At 45.1% G+C, this 16,130-nt stretch overlaps 1 protein-coding gene across 2 annotated transcripts in view; it reads right to left on the bottom strand.

The window, feature by feature from the left end:
• Positions 1-16,130, bottom strand: part of HMOX2 (heme oxygenase 2) — a 31,660-nt gene that overhangs the window by 4,423 nt on the left and 11,107 nt on the right. Inside the window, exon 2 of one of the 2 annotated variants that reach the window (XM_044233712.1) lies at positions 6,968-7,092. The exons of the other annotated variant lie outside the window; for it this stretch is intronic. The gene's annotated coding sequence lies outside the window, so the exon portion shown is untranslated. The remainder of the gene's footprint in view (positions 1-6,967; positions 7,093-16,130) is intronic. 2 annotated transcript variants of the gene reach the window in all.

Raw genomic sequence — 16,130 nt, 5'->3', positions numbered from 1 at the left:
AAAATTTGAATATGGACAGTGGATTAGGTAATAGCACTGTGTTGATAGTGAGCCTGCTGGTTTTTATAAATTTTACTGTGATTACATAACAGAATGTTTTCATTTTAGGAACTGTATCTTGAAGTTTTTAAAAGTAAAGGGGCACACTGTCTGCAAGTTACTGTGAAATGGCTCAAGAGGTGTGTGTGCGTTGTGCGTGCATATCCGTATTAGGGAGAGAGGGGCAGGGCATACCAAGTCAAAGCAAATGAGGCCAAATGCTGTTGGTGAATTTGGATAAAAGATACACAAGAGTTCATCATACCATTCTTACAACTCTTCCACGTGTTTGAAATTACAACAAAATTTTAAAAGTTACCTAACAAATAACATCACAAATAAAGCTTAAAACAAAAACAAAAAAGCAGTAGCGGGCACAGCAGCTGAGTCAGGCAGCAATGGCATCTGGGCTGGCCCGTCCCAGCTGTCGCCAGCAGGGCGGCCTTGAGCACAGAGCAGCAGAGCAGGGCACTGAATGGGAACAGTAAGCCAGACCGTTCAGAGCAGCTAAGCAGAGCAGCTCAAAAGGGACTCAACAAGTGGTATCAGGTACATGGAGTCACCAAACACGAAGACCATTCCCAGCCTATCCCCGACTCTGCTGGGCTGAAGAAAATAAAACAAGCCAGCCAGTCAGTTCCCAGCACCGCTGCCATGGCCGAGTCTTCGTCAGCCAGGGAAATAGAGTCCCACAAGACAAGCTAACCTCCCACCCCTGGAGGCCTCTACTCTGGCAATACAAAGGAAAGGAACTTTCCAGATGAATAGCAGCACAGCTGTACCAACTACTAAGGGAACTTAAAAAACCAGAGCTACCCAATCAAGCCAAGGAAAGAAGAGGCCCTTTCTACCTCAACCAGTATCTACTTACTGAGTATTTTCTACATATTCCACACAGAAACAGGTGTCAAGGGGGACAAAAAAGTTTAAGTAATGGTCCTTCGAAGGTATAAACAAGAAAATAAAAGCCAGCCTCCATCTCACCCCACAGATATACTCACTGCTAGTTTTTGCTAGGCATGTAATTATATTTTTTATCTTTTCAGATATTATAATATATGGTTTGCTCAGCATGCTTTTTCTGAACCTTCGTGCCTTTAAATTTGGCATTGATACAGTGGTATTAGTGATAGGAAGGATTAAGTGAGAACATGGAAGGTATGAGGCTTTTAGCACAGTGCCTACCACATGGTAATAAGCACTCACTAAATATTAGATACGATTACATTCATATTTTGATAGAGGCTTAATGGATGTTGTCCCACAATATTTATTTATTTATTGATTGATTGATTGATTTTTAAAGATTTTATTTATTCATTTGACAGAGATCACAAGTAGGCAGAGAGGCAGGCAGAGAGAGAAAGAGAGAAGCAGGCTCCCCGCCGAGCAGAGAGCCGGATGCTGGACTCGATCCCAGGACCCTGAGATCACGACCCGAGCCGAAGGCAGCGGCTTAACTCACTGAGCCACCCAGGTGCCCCTGTCCTACAATATTTAGAAAATAAAGAGCAGAAAGTGAAATGTGCCAAAGACATGCGTGGTATCACTTGTATGTGGAACCTAAAAGAAAGATTTAAGGGGCGCCTGGGTGACACAGTCAGTTAAGCATCTGACTTTGGCTCAGGTCATGATCCCAGGGTCCTAGGATCAATGCCCACGTCAGGCTTGCTGCTCAGCAGGGAGGCTGGTGCTTCTCCCTCTCCTTCTACCTACCACTCTGCCTACCTGTGCTCTCTCTGTCAAATAAATAAAAACTTAAAAATAAATAAATAAAAATTTAAAAATAAAAAAATAAAAAAGATTTGAGTCATAGAAACAGAGAGTAGAATGGTGGTTGCCAGGGACTGAGGGAAGAGACAATAGGGAGAGCTTGGTAAAAGGATACAAATTTTCAGTGATGAGTAAGGCCTCAGGATATAATGAACAGCCTGGTAACTAGAGTTAATAACAATTTATTGCATAATTAAAGTTTGCTGAGAAGTATGGCTTTTAAGCATTATCACAGAATATGTAAGGTGATGGATGTGGTTTCAATTGTGGAAATCTATAATTACAGATCATCGCATTGGATACTTCAAATATACTGTAATTTTACTTGTCAATTATATCTCAATATGCTGGGGGGAAAAAAACCGAGAATATATAGAAAACGGGACATTCTCTTAATTCCAAATCAGATATACTCTCATCTCCAATAATGCTGATGAACTATGCAGTTTATTAATGTGAAGTCCAGAATGCAAAGGTAGGTAGGTGGTCATCACATGGAGAGAAGAGTATTCAGAGAGGCTTCCTGGAGAAGGGGGAACTTACCCAGGATCCTCAATGAAAGACAGCATTTGGGGAAGAGAGGAAGGGCCTCCAGATCAAGGAACAACATGAACAAAGTAAAATGCAGACCACAGAGATAGCGTAAGGCTACCCAGCTATGCATCCTGCATTCTTCTACCAAGGGGCCAAGGCAGACTTTGTTGGTGGCAGAATAAGCACACAGCTTGTCCATGCCAACCTCCTTTTACAGACTTTTAAGAAAGAACATCTGAGCTCTATGTCCTCGGGGGCCCTGTGAGCCAAGATTTATCCTGGGCCACTCAGCACTCAGGCCAATGAGAGAAGAGGGTGCTGGTTGGGAGCTGTGGGCAACCAGTGGCGGGAAGAGGGCAGAGTAAAAGGTCCCAGAACCTCTAGAAGACAGGTAGAGGTGCATGTGGCCATGCTGAAGACATACTCCAGGCACCAGAAAACTGCTGGTGCTGCTTGCATGTGAAACTAAAAGCAGGCAAAGACAAGAACAAGTATAATCTACGATACTAGTTATGGTAAGTCAGGTAAATTGCCTGCACCTAATTATCATGCTACATGACAGTGATTACATATGTGATTAAACCTGATCATTAATGGTTTTGTTTGCTAATAACTGCATACTCTGGGAGGGTGTAGTCTTGCTGGATCATTAGGGCCTTTTGCTTCTCTTAAAAATACAAAAGGTGGGGTACCTGGGTGGCTCAGTCCTTAAGTATCTGCCTTCGGCTCAGGTCATGATCCCAAGGTCCTGGGATCAAGCCCCATATGGAGCCCCATACTGGGCTCTCTGCTCAGCAGGGAGCCTGCTTCTCCCTCTGCCTGCTCCTCCCACTGCTGGGGTTCCCTCTCCCACTATCTCTCTGTCATAAATAAATAAACTCTTAAAAAAAATACAGGGGTACCTGGGTGGCTCAGTGGATTAAGCCCCCACTTTTGACTCAGGTCATGATCTCAGGGTCCTAGAATGGAACCCTGTGTTCCCTGTGTTGGGCTCTGTGCTCAGCAGGGAGTCTGCTTAGACTCCTTCCGCCACCCCGCTCCACTCTCTTGCACATGCTCTCTAAAGTAAATAGATAAATCTTAAAAAAAAAAAAGAGAGAGAGAGAAGGAAGGGAAAGCCAGCTTCCAAAGATGTCTTCTCATTAGTACTTTAATTGTGCTAGTCTCCCTTCAAGTATACGTTCCTCCCCCTTCTTCAACGCTAGTGCTGCCTGAAGAGTCCCTAATCCCTTCCTCTCAGCTCAAGGGAGGCCCAACTCTGGCTCCAGAAGGAGGGCCACAGCTGTCTACTTCACTGGTGGAGTTTGAGAGCCCTTGCTGAATAAAAAATCCAAAAGAGGAGCATCTGGCTGGCTCAGTCGGGAGAGCATGCAACTCTTGATCTCAGGGTCCTAAGTTCGAGCGTCATCCTAGGTGTAGAGATTACTTACATTAATAAAGACTTAAAAAAAAAATCCAAAAAGGAAAGAAAGCAGGCAGGCAGTGGTCTGGTGCATATTGCCAGCAATATGGCATCTGTGGACAACAAAGTAATCTGTTGTTGACTACTTCAACAGGTTCCTCAACTCAAAACATGACTTAACAATTTTGTTTTAAAAAAGGAAAACAGATCCTGTCTTACTCCACTCAGAGGCAAGAATACTAAGTCCTTACTATGACCTAAAAGCACCATCTGCACAGAATGTTCTGGGGAAGGCTCCATTAGCACATTCAAACCACACAAGCCGGGCTCAGGGAAGGCAGCCTTTGACCATCCCTGTGTCCTGGTCCCTGCTCTTCAAGGAAGTGGCTGTGTGGTGCGGCATGCAGAAACCACCTTGTAGGGAGGTGAACCATGAGAGACTATGGACTCTGAAAAACAGTCTGAGGGGTTTGAAGTGGCGGGGGGGTGGGAGGTTGGGGTACCAGGTGGTGGGTATTATAGAGGGCACAGCTTGCATGGAGCACTGGGTGTGGTGAAAAAATAATGAATACTGTTTTTCTGAAAATAAATAAATTGGGGAAAAAAAAAAAAAAAAAAAAAAGAAACCACCTTGTAATGTCAAAAACAATTCACTACATTCTCTGAAAAACTATGTGTCCAAACTTGGTCTGACTGGCCTCTACACTCAAATCCTTCTTCTTTGTAGCAACCACTGGACTTCCTAGAAAACCAGAGGCCAAATCATAAATGTAAAACCTTTCTAGACTTCAACCTCTCATCAACAAGAAGCTGCCTCACTCTTCCTGGAGTCTGCTTAGGTTTTTCTCTCCCCCTTTTGTTGCTGAACATCAACAAGAAAAAAGATTTTACTCTGGGAAATACACGTAAAATTAGTACTAACAGTAATCTGTACCAAAATGGTAAGTAGCCATACTATGATGTTAGGGAAAAAACATCATAAAGCCTAACAATACAGGGTAGGACCGCTGGGAAGGATAATAAACAAAAGAATCTTGGCACAGATGGGACAAGCTGATAGGCTGCACCCACTATGAAAAAATCTACATACACTTGTTTTACATAAAGGACTCAAAATGCTGACTAAAAGTGTATGCAGAAGTATGTAAGTAGGGGCGCCTGGGTGGCTCGGTCGGTTAAGCATCTGCCTTCAGCTCAGGTCATGATCCCAGGGTCCTAGGATCAAGCCTCACATCAGGCTCCCTGCTCAGCAGGGAGCCTGCTTTCCCTCTCTCAGCCTATTTGTGATGTCTCTGTCAAATAAGTAAATAAAATCTTAAAAATAAATAAATAAAAATAAAAAAATCTTAAAGTATATAAATAAAAGTGACACCTGGGTGGGTCAGTCAGTTAAGTGTCCGACTCTTGATTTCAGTCCAGGTCATGATCTCAGGGATGTATGACTGAACACCACATGGGGCTCTATGCTCAGCAGGGTGTTTGCTTACGGATTCTCTCTCTCCCTCTCCCCCTCCTCCCACTCACACATGAGTGCTCTCTCAATCTCTAAAATAAATCTTAAAAAAATACATGTGTATGTAAATATATATATATATTGTAAATACACTGATGATAACAGGAAGACAGTCTGGAAAGGTAAACACTAGCTATTTGACTTTTTAGCTAATTGGCTTCTTTTATTTTTTTAAATATTTATTTATTTATTTGACAGACAGAGATCACAAGTAGACAGAGAGGTAGGCAGAGAGAGAAAGAGGAAGAAGCAGGCTCCCCGCTGAGCAGAGAACCCGATGCAGGACTTGATCCCAGGACCCTGAGATCACAACCGTAGCTGAAGGCAGAGGCTTTATAACCCACTGAGCCACCCAGGTGCCCCAGCTTCTTCTTTTATATAAAGTGGTCCAATTCTCCTGAAGCAGGAGGGAAAGGGGGGGGAGAAGAAAGGGAGAGAGACAAGTAAGGAACTGGACCAAGCAAACCAGCTGAAGTAAAATCCTTCACTGCACTAACTTCCATAGGAAGTCACCTGGACCTTTACTGTGCTCTTACAAATTTCAGAAAGGTCCATCTGTGACCCTCTGTTTATAAAATCTACCTCCGTAACTCCTGTACTAGCTGTTCACGTGACACAGGTTTTTACTCCTGCACCAGACAGAAGCAACAACAATGTCCCATTACCAATGTGCCTTCCAGCAAAGGAAGTTCTTGTGGTCCTGCCCAGCAGATCCAGAACCCTTATTTCAAAGCCTTTGTACCTGGTAAACTGTAGGCTCAAGGCACTAGGGCTCCTGAAAGAACAGAGGTGTTCAAAGATAATATATCCTCCTCCATGGATACTCACAGCCTACAAACCTCAGAAACTCAGTGCTATGCTGCCAGACAGAACTACATTATCACTCATTCCTCAACTGGTGATTCAAAGCGCCACAGAGGCACCTGGGTGGCTCAGCTGGTTAAGGGTCTGACTCTTGATTTTGGTTCAGGTCACGATCTCAGATTCGTGAGACCAAGCCCTGTGTCCAATACCCACTTGATGGAGAGTCTGATCCTCTTTCTCTCCCTCTCCCTATGCTGTTCCCTGTGCTTGCACTCTCCCTCTAAAATAAATAAACAAAACAAAAAGGCACAATAAAGACTTAATCTATAATAACTTTTTTCCATTTTGATTATTTTTCTTTCCCCTGGAAAATCACTGAAGAAGGAAGCAGGTTGCTGAGATCAGCCGGCACTAGAGAGCAAGGTGGGAAAAGGGGTAAGAAAACGCATGGCAGGGGCACCTGAGTGGCTCAGTGGGTTAAAGCCTCTGCCTTCAGCTCAGGTCATGTTCCCAGGTTCCTGGGATCGAGCCCCACATCGGCCTCTCTGCTTAAAAGGGAACCTGCTTCCTTCTCTCTCTCTTTGCCTGCCTCTCCATCTACTTGTGATCTCTGTCAAATAAATAAATAAAATTAAAAAAAAAAAAAGAAAAAAAAAAGAAAACACATGGCAACCAGCTCCCTGAAATTAGCACAATTCTCCCACCTGCCTCTGGAACTGACAGTGACCAGCTACAGTTGCCCACAATATGAGCTTGTGTTGTTATCCCAATGTGCAGGGGAGGAAACAGCCACAGGGAAGGAGTAAGCAGCTGCTCAGACTCCTGTACTGGGTCTGCCATAGCTCCCACCTCTCCCCACTAAACAGCTTGTGGTTGGGCACCAGGAATCCCTGCCTGCTTACCAGAAGGATGTTCCCGGCTCAGAGTTTACTCCTGTATAGAACTGGCATCACATTAATAGGAGGTGATTATTCTTCTGCTTTCACAAGTGCTGTCATCGTGTCTCTCCAGTTAAAACAGAAGCTTCCTACAAGACAGATCATCAAAACTCCCTCAGACTCAGTTTCTCAGAGTCCAATGCCATGTCCCAAATCACTTACAGGTCAGTACCCTGGGCAGTCTCCAAGTTGAGTTCTAAATGTCGTAGATGCACAAACAGAATGCCTACTGAGAAAGCTAGCTAAATGGCGGTGGGACAAGAAAATACTGGTTAACTTCTAAAATAGCAGAGGCGCCTAGGTGGCTCAGTGCGTTAAAGCCTCTGCCTTCAGCTCTGGTTGTGATCCCACTCTCTGCTCGGCAGAGAGCCTGCTTCCCCCTCTCTCTGTCTGCCTCTCTGCCTACTTGTGATCTGTCAAATAAATACATAAAATCTTCAAAAATAAAATGGCAGAGGCACCTGGCTGGCTTAGTCAGAAGAGCCATGTGGCTCTTGATCTTGGGGTAGTGAGTTTGAGCCCCACTTTGGGTGTAGAGATTTCTAGGGGAAAATTTTTTTTTAATTGGGGAAAAATTTTAAATTGGGTATTAGGCCTCTAACTAGTACGTAATTTGTTTTTGTCTTTCTAGCGATCTCCCTCTCTTCCCTCTTCCCTTCCCGCTCTTTCTTATGGTCTGAAATTTCTAATGACCTGTTTGTGTTTCCCATGCCTCTAAGCTGGCCAAGGCCATTCTTATCCCAGTTAGGTTGGCTTCCACATACACCCAGCTGTGTTGTGTTTTCTCTGCTGCTCCCCTCCCTGGGCTCCAGAAGGCCCAGAGTCTCCCCTGAGTCCCTGCCTCAGCTGTTCTCTTCACATCAGAGCTGGGCACTCCTCCCTGGTCCACTCTGAGCCTCCAAACAGGCCCTGCTCCATATGTACACCCCCACCACAGGAGGCTGCTTCTCACTCATGTGCCTATGAGGGCAGTCACTCCATTGGGCTCTGCTTACTTTTCTTAGCCAGTACTGGAAGTATGAAAACTCAAGATTTTCTCCTCTGAAAGCCTACCTCTGGTCACTAGTGCAGCTTCCTTCCCACAGCCCATGGTTTTGTGGGTGTTTTCTACTCTTTGCATTCAATAAATACCTTTCAACTGTATACATCTTTGTCTATGATCTTACCTCACCCACTTAGATTGTGGCATTCAGGAGGGTCACATTTCAAAAATATACCACCTCTCACAGAAACCATGTTTTTAGATAAGCACAGAATACAAGAATCCCAGACTCTCTCTTTCCTGGATTATAGGATCTGTTCCTTCTCTACATGCCCTAAAGGCTTTTCATGTTTAAGTGAGAGGGTACCTATTTCCATTTACCAATACCATAATCAGACCAAGTCAATTCTTAATGATGCCACATGGTCCCATCAGACCTCAGCAGATATAAATAGACTATTTACCTAAAAATTATTTTCTGAATATGTGTCAACATAAAAAGAGTAAATTCTAACATCCTATGTATAAACCCTATATATGGTCTGGGAACAAAGAACCCTAGAGCTACTACAGAGGGAAGAAACCAGGGGCAGGAAGGCACATCTCTTCAGAGCTCCAAATCTCTCTCTGTATTTTTTTACCTGTAGGAATGAATACTTGCCCAGTGTTCCATACCACAAGAGCACTGGAAGGATCAAATAAGATAATGACTATGAAAACACTTCATAGTAAATGTTAAGTTATACAAATGCTACCAAAAAAATGGAGAATGAACCCAGAACTATATCCTAGTTGGTCTGCCCTAAAAGACACTCGAGGTGAGCTTTTTTTTTTTTTAAAGATTTTGTTTATTTATTTATTTGACAGAGAGAAATCACAAGTAGATGGAGAGGCAGGCAGAGAGAGAGAGGGAAGCAGGCTCCCCGCCGAGCAGAGAGCCCGATGCGGGACTCGATCCCAGGACCCTGAGATCAGGACCTGAGCCGAAGGCAGCCGCTTAACCCACTGAGCCACCCAGGTGCCCCTCGAGGTGAGCTTTTCTAACCTTACGACACCAGGAAACTCTCAAGAGCAGAGAGAAGTGCTATTCTGGGATCTGGTGTGGACAAGAATTTGTTCTCTTTGGCAGAGTTTATTTATTTATTTTATTAAAATTTTTTTAAAATATTTTATTTATTTATTTGACAGAGAGAGATCACAAGTAGGCAGAGGGGCAGGCAGAGAGAGAGAGAAAGAGGGAAGCAGGCTCCCTGCAGAGCAGAGAGCCGGATACGGGACTCGATCCCAGGACCCTGGGATCATGACCTGAGCTGAAGGCAGTGGCTTAACCCACTGAGCCACCCAGGTGCCCTCTTTGGCACAGTTTACACTCCAGGATTGATAAGGGTAAACCCCACACCAACAGCCAGTTTTGCATGCTGTTCGTTGAATGCAGAAATGCCATCTGCCCTACATAAACAGCCACTTGACTGTTTCACTCTCATCTGCTCCCAGACCTAAAGGAGGCTGAAATGTAGACAGGGCAAGGGAGTGACACACATGGACCTGTCAGTTTACTGGGGCACTTCTGGGTTCCTGCTACCTGCTGATTATTGCTATAGATTCAGCGCACCCTTGAGAAAGGCAACTGGGCCTTAAGAAAGGCAACTGGGTCTTTAGAGCTATATAGATTGGGATTTGAGATCTGGATTCCCAGTGTTTAGTAGCTGCGTGGCTGTAGGTAAGTCCTAACTTCTTGAAGGCTGAGTCTGTTCATCCATAAAAGGGTAACTCCCTTTTCCCCACATTTTCAAGTGCACTGTAAGGACTAAATGAGCTTATGTGCATGTAAGTGTTTCATGAAAGTAAGGTTGCCTCAAATGTTGATGATCTCTTACTGAGGAAGCTGCTTAAGAAAATGAGCAGCTGGGACGCCTGGGTGGCTCAGTCAGTTAAGCGTCTGTCTTCAGCTCAAGTGGTGATCCCGGGGTCCTGGGATCGAGTCCTGCATTGGGCTCCTTGCTCAGCTGGGAACCTGCTTCTCCCTCTGCCTCTCTCTTTCTCCCCCTCCCCTTCTCTCTGACAAATAAAATCTTAAAAAAAAAAAAAAAAAAAAAAGAGCAGCTAAGGGGCACCCGGGTGGCTCCGTTGGTTAAGTGTTCACCTTCAGCTCAGGTCATGATCCCAGGGTCCTGAGATTGAGCCTCACATTGGGCTCTCTGTGGGGAGCCTGCTTCTCCCTCTCTGCCACTCCCCCTGCTTGTGTGCTCTGTCAAATAAATAAATAAAATCTTTAAAAGAAAAAGAAAGAAAATGAGCAGCTGAGTGATTATGAAACACTGAGAAAGAAGACAAAATCCAGTGAATCAACAGATAACTCTGAGCAGGTCACACCCAAGGTCATCTCACTGCAGATGCTGGGAGCAGTGTGTGGGATTGACTCTGCACTAACCCAACAAGACACCTGAAGAGAGAGGCCTCCCAAAACTCTGAAGAAACCACATCATCGAGGTCAACAGCTTCAGAGTTTATACAAGGAACAGCACGAACTCTCCTCTGAACCCTGGTGCTGCCATTCCTCGGGAAATCTTACACACAACCTTCATCCCTTTCATTTTAATCACTGGATGAATTCAATCCCACAGTTCATTGACTGGATGACTATTAACCTGTGGCTTAAGAGTGAGTTTCAGATAAGGAATCCTGGAAAAGTAGACTCCAGGGGCACAACACTCTTGCATCAGATTTACTAAGCACACATTTGCACATCTAGACAATAAGCAACCCGAAACCAAAACAATCACTACCTAGTCCAGAGGCACTAGCCTCTTAGTAACCTCAAAAACTGACCACTCAGGAAGTCCACAACTTCTCCAGCACACTTTCTTTTACTCGGGACAGGGGCGTGCTCATCTCCAGCATGCTGAAATACAAGTGGGCAAGCACTCAGAGCAGACACTGGGATGAAACCTGAAGCATTGAAAAGAGCTCAGAATAGGGGCTAGGAGTCTACTGTTGTTGCTGCCAAAGAGAAGTCCTGGTAAAAAGACTTGCTACTATGAATGAAATAAATATGACTCCCCTGTTCCCTGAGCATCACCCCACCTCATATAAGAGGACCAGGTCTCAGGGCTGAGAACACAAAGACTCTTTCCCATGAGAAGCACGTGGGGTGGGGGCTGAAGCCCTGACTGAATTCTAAAATGATGAAGACCATATAAGAATAGGCACCAGACATCTTTTAACATAGGAAACACTGACAAATCCATGGGTCACCCCTAGGTACCATCAAGTGAAAATTATTCCAACTTCAGAACAATCTTGAAAATGTGTCCTGTAGCTTAAGCAGAGTTGTCACTATTCCTGTTTGCTCAGGTGTAACAGTTGTCGCATGTGGCTTCAGCTTCTCTCATAGATATGGTGACTACGAACAGCATTTGGGGGTCGAGGGACAGTGACTAATTAGGATGAAGTGTTATCAGCTCCCAGGTGCTTTTCTCTCTACAGAGAGACTCAGCAGCAGCTCAGCAGCACCCCCGCAAGAACAGAAGGTCCTCAAGTTTACCTTGGGAAGATGTACAGAGGAAGAGCACCAGACTGAAGTCTAAAAGACCCAGGTAGGGGCGCCTGGGTGGCTCAGTGGGTTAAGCCTCTGCCTTCAGCTCGGGTCGTGATCCCAGGGTCCTGGGATGGAGCCCCACATCCAGCTCTCTGCTCAGTGGGGAGCCTGCTTCCTCCTCTCTTTCTGCCTGCTGCTCTGCCTATTTCTGATCTCTCTCTCTCTCTCTCAAATAAATAAATAAAATCTTAAAAAAAAAAAAAAAAGACCCAGGCATGGATGCCTGGGTGGCTAAGCCGGTTAAGCGGCTGCCTTCCGCTCGAGGCATGATCCCAGCGTCCTGGGATCGAGTCCCACATCAGGCTCCTTGCTCAGAGGCGAGCCTGCTTCTCTCTGCCTCTGCCTGCCACTCTGCCTGCTTGTGCGCGCGCTTTCTCTCTCTCTCTCTCTGATGAATAAATAAATAAACAAATTCTAAAAAATATAAAATTTTTAAAAAACAAAATAAAAGACCTGGGCATACCAGGTTAAGTCACTCTCAAGCGGGGTCCCATTGACTGGGAAGAAATAAAGACTGAGAGCTTTAAGTAATACGGCCAAGGTCACTTAGAAAGTTAATAATGGAGTTGGGGTGAAACCTGAGTCCTTCCTGAATTCAAGCTCACTCCTCCTATATCCCAGCTAACATGGATGTGCAATTAGTAGGATATCACCACAGACTACTAGCAAAATGGAAAACGAGGCTATACTACACTGCATTTACATGTGCAGTGGAGGGGTTTTCTAAACCACTGAGTGCCATTTGTTTCTTTGTATGAAAAGTTAGCTCAGTCCTATGATTTCTGAGAAGTTAATGCTCAGGCTCCTATTTGAAGCTTCAGAACCTGGTGCTGCCCATGGACAACACTAACCTTCACTCACTCAGATTACACCGCAACCCGAGAAGATTGTTCCCTGGTGAGCCGTGCTTTTGTTGACCAGCAGGGCAGGCCAAGGCTGGAGCCAGCTGGTCTCAGAGGGGAGGACAGTGCCTCTACCACTCAGTGCATGAAGGGAGGCAGCCAGACCTGCCAGGCCTTGGTGGACAATGAAGCCAGAGACTGACGGCATCTTTGTAAAAAGGAGAGGTCACAATAGGATCTGCACATCTCTATAGCACCTATCACCATAGTAACTACAGAGAAATAGAAGATCTGGTTTCAAGAATCTAAAAGCATGTTCCACATGTGCTGAGTGTCTAAAATCTACTCAGTCCTGGGGTTCCTGGGTGGCTCAGTCGGTTAAGCATTCCACTCTTGGTTTCAGCTCAGGCTGTGACCTCATGGGTCGTGGGATGGAGACCCATGCTGGCCTCTGCCCTCAGCGAGGAGTCTGCTTGGAGATTCTCTCCTTCTGCCTCTCCCTCACCTCTTAAAAAATATGTATATAGGGGCACCTGGGTGGCTCAGTGGATTAAGCCTCTGCCTTCGGCTCAGGTCGTGATCTCAGGGTCCTGGGATCAAGCCCTGCATTGGGCTCTCTGCTTGGCGGGGAGCCTGCATCCCCCACTCTCTCTGTCTGCCTCTCTGCCTGCTTGTGATCTCTGTCAAATAAATAAATAAAATCTTAAAAATATATATATATATGTATATATATATATATTTTTGTCCCATCTTCTCTACTAAAAATACATGTCTAACTTGGGAACAGTAGTGCAATTGATAGGAAGTATGTCAACATAAACTTCATGTAAGATTAGGAACTCCACCAGCCAAGGTAATGGTCATTCTAACAAGGTGGTTCCTAGATCTCACTCTGGACCTGTAAAGGGTCCATGTCTTAACATGTTCACACAGGCCTACAGGATTAGGTATTATTCCCAGGCTTTTTCACAGTGATGGGTGGAGGGAGGGGTTGCCTAGATTCTGATGGGGGGTGAGTGGAGGGAAGGAAGGGCTGGGGAGGGTAAGTCAAGTGGGGTCAAGGAAATAAGCCCGACTCAGAACCGGTAACTCCAAGAAGCTGGCTCCATCCTACAAAAGCTTTGTCTATGGCAGCAGGGAACCAGCAACAGCAGCTACTGGGACTTTCTCAGAGTAAGGAGTTCAGCTTTCCCAGGGAACCCTACCACCACTGGTACAGGGGTCAGGGGCACAGAGCAGTCTAACAGCAAGCATATGCATCCAAGTCCTTTCTGCATAACACAATACTGACATGCTGAAGTGACACAGGAGGAGGCATGGCAAGGGCTGCCCGCATGACCTTTAGAGATGACCTGTAGCAGGCACCCAAAAAATGCTACTTGAACTGACCTCAGCCAAGGCCACACAGGCTAAAAGGAAGAGCAGGGAAGTGGTGAAGCCCCAGGTTCTAGTCAGGTACAACTGAGAACAAAGCCTGGTTCTGTCATACACCAGCTGGGTGGCCTTGGACTGGCTACTTGTCAGAATCTCAGTTTCTTCACCTGTAAGAACAGTAGTAACACCACAAGGTAGATATGAAAATTTAATGAGATAAATTACTTCTAAACTGCAATGTGTTGTATAATATTAACTGAAGAAAGTGTCCCTTAAAGTTTAAAGTTAACAAGTGTTAGTGTTCTCATATCCCCCCCCTTTTTTTTTCCAGATTTTATTTATTTATTTTTTCAGAGAGGGAGAGCAAGCAGGCACACAAGCAGGGGGAGTAGCAGGCAGAGGGAGAGGCAGGCTCCCCACTAACAAAGACTCTGGGATCATGACCTGAGCTGAAGGCAGATGCTTAACTGACTGAGCCAGCCAGGCAACCCCCTATATACTTTAAGACAAGAAATGGAAATACCCCTGTCTCAGTGAAAACCCTTACAGGCTACATCAAATCTGTACTGGGGTCACACAAGGCTCACTGTGAAGAACCTCTGTTTTCATTCTGATAACACTAGGTACCAAGAAAGGAATAGAAAAATCTTGGAATCTCTAGCACAATAAATTTTGAAAAGGATCTAAAGAAGATGATCACCGAAGTTCAAACTTCTTCAGGGACACTCCAAACGTGAGTTGGATGAAGGTTCCCTTCATGCTATGGAGAGTCAGGATGGAGTTTTGTTTCTTTAGAACAGCTGATCACTATAAATAAAGGTTTAGGTAACTGAAAAACTTACTTGACTCTTTGATAAATCTGATTTGCACTTTTATCTCATGACACTCAATCCCCAACCCAATGGTGGTCAGCTGAGGACCATTTTGGCATACACCCATCCCCATGGGTTATCTGGCAATGTCTGAAGACATGTTTGGTTGTCACATCTGGGAGGTAGGCCATTCGACCGGTATCTAGCGGGTAGAGGCCAGGGACACTGCTTAACACCCTGCAATGCACAGAGAGCACAAACACAAGTGCACGTATGCACACACATGCATGCGTGCACTCACACACCCGCCACCACAAATCATTATCCAGCCCAAAATGTCAATAGCACCAAGGCTGAGAAACCCTGCCTGAAACTCAGCAGCAGCACTAAGATGGTTCAAGAAAGGACATTCATCTAATATTCTTCTCATCCCTTCATTAGTTTACAGAGACAAGATGAGATTTTTTTTTTTAAGATTTTATTTATTTATTTGTCAGAGACAGAGGGAGAGAAAGCGAGCGAGCACAGGCAGACAAAGAGGCAGGCAGAGGCAGAGGGAGAAGCAGGCTCCCTGCCGAGCAAGGAGCCCGATGTGGGACTCGATCCCAGGACCCTGGGATCATGACCTGAGCCGAAGGCAGCTGCTTAACCAACTGAGCCACCCAGGCGTCCCACAAGATGAGATTTTGACGCTGTGCTTCACACGGCAACACCTCTATCAAATATCATTTCCAGAAATTTCTGGGGAAACTGAATTTACACCAGAAAATAGAAAAGGCTACTACTAGATGGGGCAACTTGGCACTGTCCACAGATGACAATGAAAGGAATCACAGTACCTTCCTGGGAATAGGACTGATTTGTATTGGGATCACTAGGAGGCAAAAGCTTTAAAGCTTCAAGCTAAGTAATGAAGCCAGGTAGAAATGAAGCCCCTGAGAGTACTGACTTCTTTGTGTAAAGGAACAAAATGCTGGAAGAAATCTAATGATCCTCTATCAGTCTGGTGCATGACTGACAAGCAGGCTAAGAATCCAGAGAACTAAGTTCTATTACCCAGCCTGCACTGGTTAGCCGTATTACAGGACTTTCTGGAACTCCAACATCCTCATTTATAAAACAAGAGGTGGGCGCCTGGGTGGCTCAGTAGGTTAAGCTGCCTTCAGCTCAGGTCATGATCCTGGTGTCCCAGGATGGAGCCCCACACGGGGCTCCCTGCTCAGCAGGGAGCCTGCTTCTCCTTCTACCTGTGCCCCTTCCCACTTCTGTGCTCTCTCAAATACATAACATTTTAAAATAAATAAATAAAATGAGAAGCATTTCTCAGTAAGCTGCAGGGAGGATGGTATTTAACATGAGGAAGAGCAGGAAAGGCTGTGAGCTTCCCCCAACTGTTTCAGCCAGAGCTGCTCCCCTATTCCTTGATCTTCTTCCTTAAAAAATGCAGTATTGCTACTTCTAAAAATAAGGTATAGAAAACAAGGAGCTTGATGATCTTGGAGGCCTAATGTTAAGAGTT

This window comes from Neovison vison, chromosome 14 (assembly GCF_020171115.1).
Source record: "Neovison vison isolate M4711 chromosome 14, ASM_NN_V1, whole genome shotgun sequence".
NCBI lineage: Eukaryota > Metazoa > Chordata > Mammalia > Carnivora > Mustelidae > Neogale > Neogale vison.
Note: the sequence above shows the minus strand (reverse complement) of the source record. Positions and strands in the feature narration are given on the sequence as shown.